This window comes from Zonotrichia albicollis, chromosome 1 (genome assembly GCF_047830755.1).
Source record: "Zonotrichia albicollis isolate bZonAlb1 chromosome 1, bZonAlb1.hap1, whole genome shotgun sequence".
Lineage (NCBI taxonomy): Eukaryota > Metazoa > Chordata > Aves > Passeriformes > Passerellidae > Zonotrichia > Zonotrichia albicollis.
Window position 1 is genome coordinate 89756591 of NC_133819.1, and position 15044 is coordinate 89771634.

A 15044-nucleotide genomic window follows, 5' to 3' on the forward strand; every position below is an offset into this window, starting at 1 on the left:
GTTTACAGTGGCATCACTTAAGTAGCAAAGCAATTGGAGAACAGAGCTGAAACAGGCAGGCTGATTTGTGAGAAGAGAAATACAGAGTGCAGGACTGTTTCTGAGGGACAGGCAGATGGGAAAGAATATATGCTCTATTTAGGCCAGGGACCAATCCTTGAAATGTTTGTGTGTTCAAGGCCAGGTCAGATGGGATTTTAAGTAACGTGGTCTAGCAGAAGGTGTCCCTTCCCATGACAGTGGGGTTGGAACAAGAGGATCTTCAAGGTTTCTTCCAACCCAAACTATTCTGTGATTTTGTGATGAGTATCTCCATAGGTTCTTCCAAGTTCATCTTTGTATAAGCAGTGATCTTAATCAGGGGCCATTTTCCCACAGATCAAATTTGACTTATGGGCCAAAGAAGAAGCCTGGCACAAGGATATGAAAACCTGTCTGTGTGTTACCTAGATGGAGGTGCTTATGGTCCCAGTCACTGCTCCCTTCTGGAAATACTGAAAGAGCCTTCCTGTTTCATTGAGGAAGAAGGCCAGATTTTTTTTCTTCTGTTTTCTGGAGCTGAGATCTACAACTGTTTCCAAATTAATGTATGAACATCCCTGGTCACAATCTGCACCCCTGCTAAGTTTGGAACTTAAAAGTTATGTACATGTGAAAAGAAAAAACCCAGTGAATAGCATTTTTTATCATGCTTAAAAATTGCATGGGGAGTGTTTTAATTTGGTGCGATATTGCTTCTGACAGCCAAAATTAAATCTGCCTGTAGTGGATTGTTGCCTGTTACTGGATAGAAACATTTGTTAGGTCGAGTACGTGCTGCTTCAACAGACAATGAAAAACATAAACAATTGATTGCAATCAGAAGCCTAAACAAAAACATTGCAATAAGGTGGCATATTTGCATAGTTATCGTGAATCTGGGGACAATATAAAAAAATCTCTTTTAATGCATATACAGGTGAGAATTAATTTAAGAAAAGGGCCTGGGGAGACTAATACCAAACACTATCAGATTGTGTGGTGACTTTTGACTGCTTTTGTACTGGATATGAAAATCATCTAAGGCCTGGAAAAGCCAAAAGAGGAATCTTTATTTTAAACTTGATGTTGAGTGGGCAACTACTTTTGGGTAAAAATGTCAGTTTGTGCTCAGATGAGGTCTTGGTGGAGTTCCTACATGAAATTCTGCCTCTCTAGTAATTCTTTCTCCAACATAACTGGCTGCCAGTCCAAGGCAAAGCCTTCGTGGCACTTGCTCCTCTCCAGAATGCTTTGGAAACTGTAATATCAGTTTCACAGTAATTCCAATATATTCAAGTATATAAATTTCTAAAACAGAGTACAACACCAAGCAACATTTTGTCATTCTGTCCCTTAAACAAATCTGGTGGAAGAAGGAGTGCACAGAAATATTTATATAAATAAATACTTTATCTTTTCCTGTTCATGACCATCTCTGGGTTTAGTACGTAAATATCCCTGTATGTTGCTGCAATGGAAGTGTTCTGATGAGCTGATCACTTTCTACCTGTATTCATCAGAACTAAAGGATATAATTCTGGAAAACTAAACCTGTCCCATCTCAATCCTGTAGGGGTTTTTTTCCTACTAGTATCAGTGTTGAAACTCCCAATGACTTCAGTGGAAGCAGCACTGAGACCTAAATTCCCTAAAATGTTAAATTTAAATGAAACTCCATAAACAATGTTTCACCTCCTCCTGTTCCCAGAATGGAATAATACATTGATTTCGAAGCCATAGTCTGGAGAATAAATCACAGATTAAGTGTGAGGGATTTTGGAGAAAAGAATTAGAAGTGTATCGGTGGGAAAACAGTTTAGACAAATTGTTTATGTTGTCTGCCAACAAATGTTTGGTTTTTGTAATTCAGCCTTACTGATGTTGCTAACTTAGACAGTGTAAAATGACATTACATCTGTTCTGTGGCGGGAGAGGAATGCTGATGTGAGAGCACGTCTTAATGAGGCGCAGTTGATATATATGTGGGCAGTTTTATAGTTTTGTCAAACAACATAAAAGTGTTATTCTGGATTTATTAGCAGGAAATAAAATCCAAATTGAAATTAGATTCTTAAATGGCACAAAATTCCAATGTTTTTTATGTCACCACTAAAAAACCCCCAGATCCTGTTAAATAGGAAGCCTGAAAGTGCAGTAGTATATTGAAGGCAAAATCAGGGATGATATTTACTCAAGCAAAACTTTTTTCTGTGTTACTGCCATTGGAAAATGATTAAGTATTATCCTCTATATTGACTTTGTTATAAGTTGGTTGCAGTTATTGATATAAACACTGACTTCATCATATCCTATTAAACATGACTGTGAGGGGTTCAATTCTGACACCTTTTCTTGCCATACTTCCATCTTGAAATCTCAGTGAGGTTTTATCTCTGTAACAATTCACTTGCAATTTGAGGCAGTTTCAGGACATTTATATCAAATCTTAGAAGCATAATCCTGAACTTTCTTGTAGGTCAAATTATGGTTATTGACTTTTGAAATAGAGGTAATAGGTGTTGTTGCCTTTCTTCTGTTTTGAAATTGAATATTTATGACCTAACTCAACTTCTTATTTGATCCATATCATCAACTTCAATGGGAAGCAACAGAAAGGGTTTGACCAGTGGCCACGTAATGTTGAAAAGTGGACAATTTCACCTTTATCATAGTTCACACTTTTGCTTGCATGTCTGCTGGGCAGTCAGATTTTTGCAGTCAACTTTCATGTTTCACCATTGCTTGTAGCTTCATATAGTCCATTTTTTGTTTCTTGAAAGATAAATTTATCTCTCAGGGCTTACTCTTTATCTCTCACACTTGCTCTTGCTTTCACTAATTATATGACAAAGGAAGGTGATGCAGCCAGTAACCTTTTTAGAAGCAGGTTCGTTTGTTTGTTATGTTGCTTGTTTCTCTGTGGAAAAGTAAATCTACTTCAAAGGAAGAAAAATATCTCTTTTCCTCTTCCTCATTATTATAGAAGAGAACCTCTTAGGAGAGTGCAAGGTGCTTGGGACAAGATAAATTATGTTTTTATTAAAATTACTCAAGTAAACAATTTTCTGCAGGTTGGGTTGCATTAAAATATATTTTTCTTCCTAAAATGCAAGTGCAGTGGCTCCCTAACCTAGAATTAAAATAATTTTAGATATTGCTGGCATATTATCAACAGACATAGAAGAGAACTTGTTTGCCAGCTTGTTTGCCAGCTTCTTCTTCAGAAAAGAATCTGAAAGTGAAGAAGTGGGACCTGGTTTATTTGCTGACAAGCAGGAGGTCACTGACTTTAGCATGTAAATCCCAAACGCTTCTGAGGATCACCTCTTGTCTGGGAAGAAGGGCTCAGAATGACTGCAAGATTGAGTTACAGTGCAGTATTTAGAATAATCTATCTAAATCACATTATAGGTATTCTTCTCCCATTGTGCAGAAAAATGTATTTAGGGAGAATGAAAGAGAAGCTGCATTTAACCTAACACTGCCCTGCTGTGATATCCCACGTTCTGGGACCAAAGGCAAGCCTGTATCCTGCTCTCCTTTCTGTCCCTTTGTCCAAAAAGGAACGAAATTAACAATTCCCTGGTGTTTCCCTCTGTTGTAGGAGAAGGAAGTAATCTCAGCCCACGGAAGAAGGGTAGAACTGAATTTGAAGCAAATTTGTTGGCTAAGAGAGCATGGCATGATATGATTTGAGGAGAGAAAAAGCAAGAGTTTACACTCCAGAGCATTGAGTGATCTGCTGTAAGTATTGGTAACCAAAAAGGTATTTGTAACTGAAATAGAGCAAAATTTTGTGATCTCAAAAAAAACCAAGGTCAGTCAGGCAGGAAAATCTGATCAGAACAATTTCCTTATATATCAGACAGTCGTCTGAGTCCAGGCATGATTTCTGATAGCCATGGCCAGGTTAGCCTGTTGTCTTGCTCCAGCCTCAGGTTGCTAGAGAAGGGAAGTGCTGAAGAAAAAGCACAGCCAAACAACAAATAGCTGGGAGATCTGGGGAACTGCACTATTTTCTCTTCCAAACGTTGCACTCCCAGACAGTGTGCCACCACATTATTTCATACGGTCATTTCTTGCTGTGCAGCAAGACTGGATTGAATTGTGCTAGAAACTGCAAAGAACCAGCTCAGGAGGCAGGAAGTAAGATTGCTCCCACTCAGATTCTTTACTTCATATGTTCCTCTGATTTATGGATGGAGTGAGGGGATTGACCTTATCATGTTTGAAAACATGAAATCCCATGAGAAATGTCAGAATACTGAGTTGTAAACAGGCCAGGACGAGGTAGAATTTTAGATGCTGTAGATTTCTGTATGCATGCAGGTAGGATCTGTCCTGAAAAGAGATTAGCTCCTAAAGTTGTGCTGGATAAAGGAACCAAACTAATCTATGTACTAAGGCATTTAACTTGCACTGATCAGAATTTTATCACTTTGATAATGCAATTTTGAATACAGAAATCTTTCAACAGTCACAATATGGTGTCCTAGTTGAAATACAAAAGTAAAATAGCTAGAAATAGTGCACATTAACCATGCATACATTTTCATATGCTAGCGTTTCAGGTCTGATAAACTGATTGTGTATGATCTGAATGAACCCGTTGTTTTAGGGTAATCAAGCCTGATTATAATTTTCCCTTTTTAGTCTCCTTACAAACAATTCTAAATCCAAACAAAAATAACAATTTTTTTTTGTCTTCTGGGGCAACATGCAAATGAACTGCTGACTCATAAGTCCTTGTGTTAGGCACAGATTTCCAGCTTGAGAAGAAATGATGAGATAATGTAGAATTTTGTAGTTTTTGAATTTTATGGATGCCGGTTGCTAATATGTACACAGGGTTGATGTTAGTGGAAAAGTCGGTATTTTATCCTCTAGGCCTTCCATTTAAAAAATTAGCTTGTGATTAATTGCTGTGTGCTTCCATTACTGCAACGTAGATGGATTTTAAAAGCCATTTGACAAAAAAAATGCACCTGGGAGTATTTTAAGTGCAGCAGCTGTAGAGCACTCTGTAATTTTATTTTGTGTTTTTTATATTCATAGTGACTGGAAAAAAAAACTTGACTTAGGATCACAGTATAATAACATCAATTCTGTTCTTCTCCAAAGTTTGATATTCTGTTTGTGTTTAAGAAGCTGACAACCATATCTGAAGCTCATTGATTATCTGCTTATAATAGCTCATCATCTCGATGAAATAGATCAACAAACCTTCTCCACTTTGTCAAATATATGCCAAATAACAACAAAATGGGGGTAAAGGCATTTGAAACTGTATTAGAATAATGCCAATCTGGTTTATTTTTTCTGAAAAAAATGATTTAAAGAATAATTTGTGTTCAATTTAAATGGATCCTAATTTCAGATTAAGTGAGTTGTTCTCTTCATTTATCTAAAGAGTATATTTATCTCTCCTATATTTATGTAGAATATAGGATATAGTATATTTATTTATTCTATCACTGACTCATAATGTCATTTTTTTACAACTGAAGAACATCTTAAAGCAGTGCATTCAATTAACATTAATTATTCTATTGATTCTAAGGTTTTCTGTCCTAGGTTTTAAAAAAATCTTGAAAAATCCATTGTCCAACACACCAATCATTCATGATCATCTGCATAACTCGATATTTGCTGCTTCTACATTATCTCACCAGATTAACATTGTTATTCAAGTGTGTGGAGTTGCATGGTTGGATGGCTCTCTTTTTCTTTTTTTTTTCTTTGTATTTAAAGTCCAGATAATCTGCTGGATATTCTTGTTCCAGTTCCTTGCCCTATTCAAACATACCAGAAAACAGAAATGTATCCCTTCTATGATGAAACCAAGGCAACCCAAAGAATATCTTTGCTGAAGTTCACAATTGACTGTCACAAATGAAAACAAACTGATAAATTACAGTTTGCAAATGACTACAATAGGAAATTAATTAAGTAGTTTGTAATAAAAGCAAATTTCAGCTCTTTTAGACAATTGCTTACAACCATCTGCAAAAAAAAAAATCTGTTTCTTTTTCATTGAATATACAGAGATTTTATATTAACAGAATTGAGTTTTTTCAAGAATCATCACTTGATCACAGGAGAATGAAATGATACTTCACAATGGATCTGATAAATGAGACCTTTATATATGAACAGGCACGTTGATTGACCTCTGATTTTTTAAGGACTTTCAAAAACCAAACCTGAAAGAAGTTTAATTCTTTGCTATTTATTTTGGGAAGCAAGTGTTTGAGCCATGTGCTGTGATGACTCAAATCTGGATATTTGAATTTCTTATCAATATTTTGACAGAATGATTGTAATGCACAGCCTTAAAAGAAAGTCGTGTATCATCCTAAAATACTGCCATTTGATTTTGATACTTCACTGCAGGAAAAATAAACCAAAACAGTGAAATCTGGACCTCCAATGTTAGCAATATGTAAAAACCTAATGATATTTTGATATCAGTACTTCTTCCCTGCATTAGTTCATAGAAACATTTAGAATAGGAAACTGTTGCTGAAATTAAGCCAGGTGACATTGTTACTTTGATCCCAATGGTGATATGTGTTATGGCTGTCCTGTTCTGCACCCTTCTTGCTGTGGCTGAGCAACTTAGCTACCCTTAGCTACCTGTGAGTTTGTGTGACAGGGAAAAGGAACCAACCAGAGCTCTGCTGTGATGGGGCAGCATTGCAGCGTCATGTTCTGATCTGTTTGCTACCAACAAAATGCATGCGAGCTCATCTTTCACTTTTAAACGAGTCAGGTTTCCCTTGGAGCCTTTCAGTTAGAAGAAAGAAATAAACACTTAGCAAAGGTTACTGACAAAATCTACACTTTTACTACTTTTTTTTTATTATTATTATTTTTAATAGGAAAATGCGCAAGCTCCCTTCTAGCAAAAAGATGTAAATTGTGGATTTTAAGAAACAAATCCTGCTGCACAGCAGGTTTAGACAGGCTGCTACTGTCAGGGCCTTAAGGCATTCTGTGGCTTCCCTGTGGTAAGCCATGGTTCTCATTTGTAAAGCCAGGAGAATTCCCACTGTTGCTGTAATCATATGCATGATCCTTCTTCCATCTCAGTGCTTCGAGCATCAGTTAAAAAAGGAAAAATAGGGCAAATGGTGGTTGTCATGTAGTCAGCTGTCCAAGAGCTTAGAAATTTCATTTATTTTGTGGGATTTAATTTTGTCCTCAGGAAAAGAATTAAGCTTTTTAGTGGAAATCTTATAAAAAAATACTACTAAAAGAAAGGAAAGAGAAAAAAAAAGCCAAAAACAAACAAACAAACAAAAAAAAAACCACAGAGAAAAAAACAAGCAACAAAAACAATAGCACCAAAACGTGTCCTGATTCAGACATGGCAGTGAAGACATCAGAATTAATTTTTTTTAATGTAAAATGAGAATAATTTTTCCAATTTACTTCTGTTTTCCAAATATGTAAAATCCTTTCAGAAAAGGCCTGATTTCATCCCATGAGCCTTGTCGTATAATCTCTGTGTTTGGTCACTTCTGCACTTGGTGACATCCTGTCCAGTGTTTGATTCTGCAGCTTTCCTATTAACAGCCCTTGATGGACTAGTTTTAGCATGTCTTTTTGATTCCCTTTATTCTTTTGATACTCAAAAAATATAAATCAGTGTGTTTCACAGGTCAGTTATGTTTTGTGGGTAAAAGTACTTTGGTGTCTTTCAAGCCTTCCCTTTGAAAATTTCATTTTATATCCCCTCCTTCCTGTACTGTGAAAAGGCTGAGTTTCTGTTCCCTACTTATCTTCTCTGGGTCTTTCATGATCCTGTAAACCTCAGTCTCCCCTCTTTCTGTCTTCTGTCTTTTCATTGTTAAAAAGTGCTGGTCTGCTACTTCTTGCCTGCTGTGGAAGCTGCTTCAGAAATTTCATTGCGCTTGCTGCCCTCCCATCTAGCAGCAGGGAAAATTCTAGATTGGAAGGAGCCTCTGGAGGTCATCTAAGCCCACCTATAGCTGACAGCAGGGGTTTGGATGAAGTTATCCACTGGTCCAACAAGACAAGTCTTGAATTACTTCCACTTAGGAAGGTTCCACAACTTCTCTAGACAACCTGTTCCAATGTATGGTTGTTCTCACAGCAAAGAACTTTTTCCTGTAGTCTGATGAAACTGCCTTTTGAAGCAAGTGATGTTCATTGCTTCTTTTCCTCTTGCTGTGTCCTTGTGAAAAGAGTATCTCTATTTTCTCCATAGCTATCTCCCTCTCTAAATATTATAATCACATATTGAAAGTATGTGATTAGACTCTCCCCTCCCTTCCAGTTAATTAAACTGAATTCCATTTACCTTTCAACGGGCATCAGCTGAGGGGCCCTTCACTGAACCATCTCCAGTTCTTCAATGTCTGTTTTGAGGTGGGAGTCCAGAACTGGACACAATATTCCAAGAGTGACCTAACAAATACCAAACAAAGCAGTGACAAACTTTCATCTGCTGGGTTTACTTTGGCTGCTGCAGTCAAGGCCCCAGGTTGGTTTCATTGCTGCAAGGATGCACAGCTCAGTCCTTGGACTGCCACTCAGGATTATTCCATCACAGATGCAGGATCCAATAAATATCTTTGTTAAGTATGATTCAATTCCTGTTGGCCCAGTCTTACAACTTGTTGAGATCCCTGTTTGCTGTAGTGTATAATATATACCTTGCTGTGTCTTACTCTGTTTTTTCTCACAGAATGCAAAGCAGAACTCTCTGAATCAGTGAAAGCATGGAGCCATGCTAGTTGTTTACATTAGCATAGTAACAACAACAAATAATAACAACAATAATATTAACATCAATATGAATAATATTACAGAATTATTTTGATATTGTTTTATATTATCCTTATTATTAATATTATTCTTAGTTTATAGTTTCTTTATTATTAGTTGATAAAATCTGTTTTCTCTTTTGTTTTCTGTTCCTTTACAGGTAATCAATACTGATCTATTTGCTTTTTTGATCAACACTGAAACTAACTAGATGTTTTCACTAAAATGTCCATGCTGATTTTGAGATGTTTCATCAACACTGATAGCTAGTTCAAACCTAGCAGAGTATTTGTAGAGTAAAAAGGGCATTTTCTTCTCTGTACATATTAATTTGAATTTATTGACACTGCATATCACATGTTATTTTATTGCCTAGTTTTGCACCTACCTTCAAAAAAAGAAAACTGAAATATGATATGATTGAATATGAAATGGTACTGTTAAAGAAAATCAATTATTCCATGTTTTTGATAACACAAGAAACAGAAGTCATCAAAAGAAGTTGCAAAATTTTTAGAACATACAGAAATACTCTCATTTCTACACTATTTTAGCAGCTGAAAGTATGTATGGTTTCAATGCTTATTTTAAAAATATATTTTAAAGTGATGTTTCAAGACTGAATAAGGATAAAACAGTCGAGGCTCAGAAAGTCTCAAACACAAGGGTTACAAAATTTCTTTATTTGACTGATTCTTAATTGTTTTATCACCACGAATATCTGTTGCTACCTATTAACAAAGACAGAGTACTGAACTATACATTGTGACCAAGTACAGCCATTTCACATTGTACTTCTGAGGAAAACCTTCATCCACTGCTAAGTCCATCTTAGATTGAAGTTTCCTGAATAAATCTTTTGTGTATACTTCCTTCTGTTTCTAAAGGTGGCCAGAGGAAAAAATTCTTTTTCTTAGCTGTAAAACATGGCCCTAGAATCCTGATGAATACAATATAATCTGTTTTAGAGGAATTCATTGTGAGACAAAGTTCATTGCAAATAGTCAAAGGAATGTGCAAAGAAATGCATTGGAAAGATTCATAAACAGCTGCTCCTGTAAAAGTGCTTGTGAGTGTAGTAGTGATCAGGCTGTGTAAAACAAGCAAGCTTTTCCAAACTCAATGAAGTTTGAGATGAATACTAGATATTGACATAATTTTGAAGATAAACCCTTGGTAGAGTACACAGACTGTATTTCTGAGAAGTATATGGTAAAATAACTTGTAATGACTAGTAATGACATGACTGTGTTTCATTTTTGGGATGTTAAACCTAGGAGATTTGCACCTTGTATCTCCATTTTTTGTTTCTGCACAGCACAACTCCATTTTTGAAATTGCCTTATCTTCTCACATAATTCTCCTTATTTACCAGATATTTGTTACTTATCCTTTGATATGCTTTCCTCTAAGAAGGGCTTCAATTCTAAAATGTTTGTTGCTGTAATTTCTGACAAGGTGTCATATTTTCTTCTTTCACTAGCAAATAATTGGAAGTACACTCTTGGTTGATTGTGGCAAATAATTCTGGAATGCAGAATGATGAGTTCCTCTGGTTTTGGGTTTGCTTGCTTTTCTGCTTCTAGGGGAGAGGGTGGATGTGAGATTAAGAACTTTAAACTTCTACTGCCACTGAAGGAGGGCATCCTGCCCTCCTTCCACCCAACAGCTTTATTTCTTAGCCTGTATTTTCTCTGGTGTTACCACAAGTGTTTCTGGAAGGAGCCAGCCTGGGTTACACCCACAAAGGCAGCAATGTTAGCTGAGAGATCCAGGGCTACATTTGGTAGCAGCATCTGTTCATGCCAGCTTAAAGTGTTGACACTTTAGCTTAAACAGGCTTTATTTGCTAATATTTGCAACATCGATGAACAGCTTTTACACTTCCAAATGGCTGTATAAATGGGTAATCACACATATCTACATCACAGCTAATCCCTTGAAGGGACTGACTACAAAAATTAATTTTTTATTAAATTTTGCCTTTGATAGAGAAATTTTTAAAAAAGTAGTTTTAACAGTAGACCCTGTAAGACCAGAAAAAGTAGCATGTAATAGGTTAATTTATTATTTTTGCCCATTAAATTGCTTGAATGTCCCTCATTGAGCTACTTGGTAGTGTAGAAGTCTACTTCTCACTAAATAAAATGGTGTCAGTAATCCTTGTTAACTGAAGAGATGGCCTGTAACTGCACATTTTAGTTAATTTTAGCAACTATTCAGACAAATTCTCACCTCCTCCCCTTCACAGATATGTTCTAATTCCCTAGGAAGAAGGCATTAAAAAAGCCTGAAAATGATGTTTCCAATTAGTGTGGCTTTCTCATATTTAAATTCTGTGTGGCTCTGCCAGATAATTGAATAAAATGTGATACATTCTTTTGATCTTTGTTGAGATGATGTAGCCTATTAAATATTGTTTCCTTATACTGTTTGTGTTGACATAGATTGCATTGTGCCACTTATAGATGCTTTGGCACAGCTCTGGAATCGAGTGTTCAGCAATGATTAATGACCAAGCATACACAGACCTACTGTTGAGTCTAAGACCTCTCTAATCTCTGCTCCTGTTTCTTCCCTCAATTCCAGCATTAGCTAATGTGGCTTCTGTGAGCACAGCAGTTCTGGTGTCTCGTCATACAGCTTGTACTGCCAGCAGTTAGCATAGCATAGAGCTAATGATCATTAAATTCTCAGTTTTCTTAATTCTTGCTTATTATTGCATCTTTGGTGCCCTTTCTCACTGTTGAAATTTTTTATTTAGTGTTTAATAGAGAAAAGGCTTTTAAACCTGTGCTAGACCCCTTTTTTTTAGTCCTTGCACATTGTAGAATAATTTAATATCCTTTGACATGTTATGCCAATTAAGTGATATGTGTGTTAACATAAATATTTAATTGTTAAAAGAGAGATCACTTTGGCCTAAAGCTTTAATTGAATTAGATGCTTTTCAGATGATTGTCAAGATTAAACAGTCCATTATGAACATTTGCCACTGCAGGAGATTTCTGCTTATTGAAAGACAAAAGGGTAATTTCATCTAGCATTGCTGTAAACTGTACGGGTCCTTCATACTGATAAGGGAATTCTCCCTCTTTTAACCTTGATATGTACTGTAGTAATGAATTTATGAATCTTTAAATTCAGGCACATCATTAAAGTGGGGATATGATATTAGCACTGCCAAGTAAATTAAAAGGATGAAAATTTATCTACATAACAGCTAAAGAGATCAGAGTCAATACCAATTTGTCAATAATTACCATTGCTTTAAAAAGCAAAACTAACACAATAAAAGGAGGCAGCTATGGATCTTTATTGCATACTAACAGGAGTTTGATTAATTCCAATGACAGACTTCACATGGCAAACTGGAGTTTTAGGAAAGCTAATTTTCCTTGACACTGGGCTGCTGAAGCACCTAAACTATCACACTCACAAAATATGCTTGTGTTAATATGGAATCCAACTGATTCATTATCAGCCCAAAATATTTCTGGTTTGGGGCAAAATGTTCCTGTATTGCAGTTTTGCCTAATTATGTGAACGTCTTCCACAGATCAGAATCCTGTTTTCTTGATATGCTGTGGACTGTAGTCATGCATATATCTCACACTGAAAACACGTCACAGCAGTTTCCTTCAAAATATAGTACAGCTATGCATAATGCATGATAAGACTAGAGAGATGTGCAATATGAATCAAAGTTTTAATGTCCTAGTTTTCCAGATAATATTATCTATTCACTGTGTTTTTAAAGGAGCTCTGATTAAGAATCATCTCAGCTGTGACAAGCCATAAAGCCAAGCACGACATTCAGTGAGAACCTGAAAAAAACGTCTCTCTGAACAAATTTTTATATTAAACTCATCATTGGGGAACTTTGTTCTTATTTTGCCAGTTGCTGGCAACATTTTGTCACCAAAGGTCATAGAGCAAAGACATTCAAAGCACAATACCTTTCCTCTTTGAGTCTGACACACCTGTCCTTACTCAAATGATTGGTCTGTATTTGCTCCTTTGTATTTGTTGACCAGGTCTTCAAAAGAGCAGATGGAAAATTTCAACCATCCTTTCTGTCTTGGGACATGCTGTAAAGTAACTGAGTGCCTGGCTTGACTTGAATTCATATCTGAGCCCTTGGTCTGCAAAGCATCCAAATATGATAAAAACTGTTTGAATGTAAAATGTACAGCTCAGCTTCACATCTGAGTGCAATCCTGTTGTGGGACTGCACATTCTCAGGTCAGCTGTTTTTTCACTTACACAATATGAGACTACTGGAGTCTACCTGAAACTTTATGCCAAATGCAGTTCTTGCATAGACTTCGGGCTTATGGGCAGTCCAGCCACACCCTGAGATTCTTATTGTCTGGGGTAAACAGCATGAAATAGTCAACAGTGTGACTGATGCTAAGGTTGTGTCTGTACAAGTGAAGGAAGTAGTATCTAGAATAAAATGGAGAGAAAATCAAACATCTTGCTACTTCTGCAGGACTGCTGGGAAGCATTCCTTCATTAATGTGAGAAGCTCTTCTCCTTTTGCTGTAGGGCTAGTGCTTGCTTAAGCAGGCAGGAGGGTTTTCTCTTGTTCCTTGTTAAGTGTCCAAGATAGTGTAGGAGGGGCTTTTAGGGTCCCAGTCATGTAACAGGTCTAAAATGAATTATTTCAAGTACTTGGATAATTCTACTGTCATTATGTTTTCTTTAATAAAAACTATGTACCGAGAAGTGTATTATTGTGTGTATTTACTGAGTCATAAGCAAAATTAATTTGATAATTTCTGTGTATTTATGGTTGATGGTAGCTGGGAGAAAAAAAAAAAGTAGTGTAAAACTGCTTTCTATACTTGGAATGATTGAGAACTGATTCTGTTTTGTTTAAGAATTTTAAGCATCATTAAAGCAGTAGGCTAGAGAGAGTGCTGTTTGCCTGAGTGCTTTACTAGCCACTGGAAGGGAGGTGATAAATTTGTATTGAAATATCATTTGAAAACCTAATACATAGAATGAGTTCTCACTGGGTTATGGATGTTGATTGATCTCTTTTCTAGCTGTATTTCTTTACTCTATTGGAGACAGTAAAAGGAGAAAAGGACTGGTGGGAGTGTAGGAATATGAGGGTCACTATGAGGAGCAGTATGAGGTTGAGAAAGTGGTAAGAAATCAGACCAGTGAGGGGAAATGCAAATATTTACTCACACATATATTGGTACAGATAGGAGAGCAAGTGCTGGAGGATGCTGCAGTAAGAGGTGCCTACAAAATTGTCTTGGTTTGAAAAGACAGGTGTCTGCTAAGGAAGGGAGGAGCCTCCCCTGAACTGGAGACTGTAAATGCCCTCCCTCTGAACTGTTATAAATTTGAAATTAGGGGGGCTCTCAGGCAAAGATATGGGAGCAGGAATAACAGTACTTTATTAGGGAAGAAAATAAAAAAATAAAATAAACAATGCAGTAATACAAAACAACACTGACAGAGTCAGAACATAACCTGTCACCCTGTTGGTCAGGGTGTGGGTAGCAGTCCAATAGGAATGGTGGCTGCAGTCCTCCTGCAGTGTCAGGTGTGGTTCTGTTGGAGCAGGGATCCTGTAGAAAGGTGTCTCCCTCTGAAGATCCAGTAGAAAAGGCAGCTGTTCCTCTAGGAATCCAGTGGAAAGGCTGTTCTGGTGTCCCAAAATCTCAGATTATATCCAGTTAGGAATGCTTGGCTCCTCCCTCTGGGCAGAGCATCTCACAATGGCATGCTGTAATTTTTACCAGTCATGCAGTGACATTCAATAGCCCATTAACAGCAGATGTCTCCCTGGGGGGAGGATTGGTTTGTGGAAGAGATAAAGAAAAACTGCCCAATTAACAGAAGATAACTGCCACACCTCTAACAGATGGCAAAGAGAATACACATGGCCTTCTAGGACAAAAATAAAGGAGCAGACTCACCCAGTGAGAAGGCATTAAGAAAATCAGGCAATTCTTTATTCCTTGTTTCTCATTGTTAAAGATGGGCTTTGCAGCCATGTCTCTGTCCTTGCTGAGTGGTGTGACTGGACCTGAGGCAGAATTGACAAGAGCAAGAGGGCCAAGGAAAACCCTTCCAGCTGCCCTTGTCCATGCCTGCCCTTACCAATGGGAGTAAAGCTGAAAGGCAAGTCATGTCCATTCGCTGGAGGAGGTGAACCTTACATAGCAGCAGCAGTATTGTAAGGCTGGTTTAGTCAGAGAAATTGC

The 15044-nt window shown here is 37.0% G+C and overlaps 1 protein-coding gene across 29 annotated transcripts in view; it reads left to right on the top strand.

The window, feature by feature from the left end:
* LOC102071518 (poly(rC)-binding protein 3) overlaps nt 1-15044 on the top strand; it is a 502832-nt gene that overhangs the window by 83849 nt on the left and 403939 nt on the right. For 21 of the 29 annotated variants that reach the window (XR_012581510.1, XR_012581512.1, XM_074546639.1 and 18 more), the window contains exon 2: nt 3626-3765. The exons of the other annotated variants lie outside the window; for them this stretch is intronic. The gene's annotated coding sequence lies outside the window, so the exon portion shown is untranslated. The remainder of the gene's footprint in view (nt 1-3625; nt 3766-15044) is intronic. 29 annotated transcript variants of the gene reach the window in all.